This window comes from Silene latifolia, chromosome 2, assembly GCF_048544455.1.
Source record: "Silene latifolia isolate original U9 population chromosome 2, ASM4854445v1, whole genome shotgun sequence".
Taxonomy (NCBI): Eukaryota; Viridiplantae; Streptophyta; class Magnoliopsida; order Caryophyllales; family Caryophyllaceae; genus Silene; species Silene latifolia.
The window spans coordinates 98678537-98681973 of record NC_133527.1 but is presented as its reverse complement, the minus strand read 5'-3'; the positions used below and the strand labels follow the sequence as shown (position 1 = coordinate 98681973).

Genomic DNA, 3437 nt, shown 5'->3' with positions numbered 1-3437 from the left:
TGAGATGTCAAGGGGGCATGTCCAAGGTGTTGTTGATGTTGCTCAACACCTTGAAGAAGTAATCAAAAGCTTGTTCATTATCATGGTAGAGGTTCTCAATAGACCGTGGCCCTTGTTGTTGGTCTTGATCGATGGCATTACCAATGTAGGGATTAAAAATCCCTTCAAACTCGTCATCCCAAAGACCACAAACTTCATTGAGTTGATCATTGAAAATCTCTTGCTTAGATGGAGACAACTCTCCTAATTTCTTCTCTTGGCCAATGAGGTCATCCTCTTCTTCCTTGGTTGATTTTGATGAGCTTTGCAAGCTCTCCTTGTCACAATTCACTTGCTCTTTGAATGGAGCATCTTCAATTTTCTTCTTCCATTGGAGTTCCGATTTCTTCCTTTCATCTTTTCGGCTATAATGATCAATCATGAAACATGGTTCATGCAAACGAGGAGCTCTCATAATCTTGTCAAGATTAAAAGTTATGCTTTCATCTCCTACTTCTAGAGTGAGCTCACCATGTTTCACATCAATTACCGCACCGGCGGTGTGTAGGAAAGGTCTTCCTAGGATGATTGGAATGTTGGAATCCTCCTCCATATCAACAATGACAAAGTCCACCGGGATGAAAAACTTCCCAATTCGCACGGGGACATCTTCCCATATCCCTAACGGTGTCTTCGTCGATCTATCGGCCATTTGGAGTGTGATGTTGGTGCATTTAAGCTCTCCCATCCCCAACCTTTTACTTACCGAGTACGGCATGACACTCACACTAGCCCCTAGATCACATAAGGCTTTGTTGATCGTTGTGTCGCCAATGGTACACGGTATTGAGAAGCTTCCCGGATCCTTTAACTTTGGAGGTGAACCCCCTTGAAGTATTGCACTACTCACCTTAGTGAAGGCGATAGTCTCAAGCTTCCGGATCGACTTCTTCTTTGTGAGGATATCTTTCATGTATTTCGCATAGGCCGGAACGTGATTGATTAATTCCGTGAAAGGAATTGAGACTTCTAAATTCTTCACAATTTCCATAAATTTTCCAAGTTGATCATCAAATTTGGGCTTGGCTTGACGACTTGGAAAAGGGAGTCTAATCACAATGGGCTCCTTCTCCTTGGCCTTGTCTTCATTTTTCTTTGAACTTTCTTCTTTTGATGATTCTCCATCTTTGGAGTTTTGCACAATTTCTTCCTTTTCACTAGCTTCCACAACTTCATCCTCAACTTGCTTCTTCGATGCTTCATACCTTGTACCACTTCTCAAGTGAATGGCACTAACCGTTTCATGTCTAGGGGGATTACTTTGAGGTGGTAATTGCCCCTTTTGTCTTTGTGAGCTTGAAGATGCTAGTTGAGTCAATTGTGTTTCCAACATCTTGGTGTGAGCTAGAATGTTGTTGATGGTGGTTTCCTTTACTTGGCTATCTTTTTGCATTTGAGTGAAAAATTCTTGTTGATTCTTTTGCATTTGGAGGACCGCTTTTTGGAAATCAAAGCCTTGGTCATTTTGGTGATTGTATGGATTTTGATTTTGGTAACCTTGGTTTTGATTGTAAAAGGGTCTTTGATTTTGGTTTCTCATGGGTGGTGGAGTGTATGTTGTTTGAGGGTTTTGAACATTTTGGCTTTTGTATGAGAGATTTGGATGGAATTTGGTGTTTTCATTGTAAAAGTTGGAATAAGGGGTACCACTCTTGTATGCTTGGAAAGCATTCACTTGTTCATTTGTTCCCCTACATTCACCTTGGTCATGTCCCAAAGTTCCACAATTCTCACATATCCCACTTGGGATTGATGAGGATGCCGTCATGGCATTAACATGATGCTTCGATGATTTTGAGTTTTCCTCAAGTCTAGCCATAACTTGTTCAAACTTCAAGTTGATTGTGTCAATGTGAGCACTAAGTTGAGCACCCAATTGAGTAACGGAGTCCACTTCATGCTTTCCTCCTCTAGTAGCCTTGCGAGGCCTACTATATTGTGAGTTATGGACCGCCATTTCCTCAATCTTGTTCCATGTTTGATTTTCATCAACTTCGGTGAACATTCCATTTGATCCCATATTGAGAATGTTCCTAGAATCTTCATATAAACCATTCTAAAATTATTGCACCAAAAACCATTCGCTAAGTCCATGGTGAGGACATGAGCGACAAATTCCCTTGAACCGCTCCCAAGCTTCATACAAAGACTCTTCATCCCTTTGCTTAAAACCCGTAATTTGAGCTCTTAGCATGTTAGTCTTTTCCGGTGGGTAGAATTTTTTGTAGAAAGCTAGAGCCAACTTCTTCCAAGAATCTATTCCAAGGGTGGCCTTATCAAGGCCCTTCAACCATTGCTTCGCGGTGCCGATTAAGGAAAAAGGAAATAAGACCCATCTAATTTGGTCTTGAGTCACGCCCGTTTGAGAGATAGCATCACAATAGTCGCAAAAGGTTTCCATATGAGAATGAGGGTCCTCACTAGGCATCCCCCCGAATTGGCTCCTCTCAACTAATTGGATGAAGGCGGACTTGGCAATAAAATTTCCGGTTAGATGTTGCGGTGTAGGAGTACCATTTGGTAGATTCTCCTCGGTGGGTACGGAGTGTGACGAGAATTTTGGCATTGTAGGTGGATTTTGTGGGGTATTGTGTAATGGGTTTTCTTCTCCTTCTATTGTGAAAGGATTGACAAACTCACTAGTGGGTTGGACAACTTCACTAATACCTCGTAAATTACTCCTAACAACTCTCCTATTGTTCGTCAAGGTTCTTTCGATTTCACGGTCAAAAGGTAACAAATCACCTTGTAACCTTCTAGACATGCAAAATATCAAACAACTCGAAAATGATTAGAACAAACCTTGAGGAGTTTTACTTCCTCAAGGCGAAGAAAGACACAACTAATGATAATAAAAAGAAATCTAAATCAAACAAACACCGTCCCCGGCAACGGCGCCATTTTTTTTGCGATCCCGCTAAGTGTTCACAAATTAAGATGTGGTCGTTGGTCACGGTCGAATCAAAACACAATTTATAGCTCCACAAACAACTCTACAATTAGTAAAGAGGCAAGTAAAGGTCGGATCCGAAGGGACGGGAGTTGAAATGAGATTTCTATTGCAACTAGTGGTGTCTAAGGGGTGTCACAAATTGGGTTGATGTAGAAGGTTACTAAACTAAAATAGCAATGAAAATAAACAAGCAAGATGAATTAAAGGGGTGTAAAAAATTGATTAAAGGCACTAGGGTGTCATGGGATCATAAGGGAATCATGGGATATGATCATACAAACATGTTCTCAAATTATAAGCAAGGAATTATTGTTGTGATGGATTGAGTTGGGTTATATCTTACAATCCTAGGAAAGTTTGGGTCCCGGAGCCGAATCGATTAGATTGTACAACACCTACAAGTCGACTTAATCTTCCCTACTCAACAACATGCATGGTCTAATGA

The 3437-nt window shown here is 41.0% G+C and overlaps 1 non-coding gene across 1 annotated transcript; it reads left to right on the top strand.

The window, feature by feature from the left end:
- Nucleotides 1–2126: 2126 nt before the first annotated feature.
- Nucleotides 2127–2233, top strand: LOC141644452 (small nucleolar RNA R71). The gene has a single exon (XR_012544069.1). It is a non-coding gene; the product is annotated as a small nucleolar RNA R71 (small nucleolar RNA).
- Nucleotides 2234–3437: the final 1204 nt, after the last annotated feature.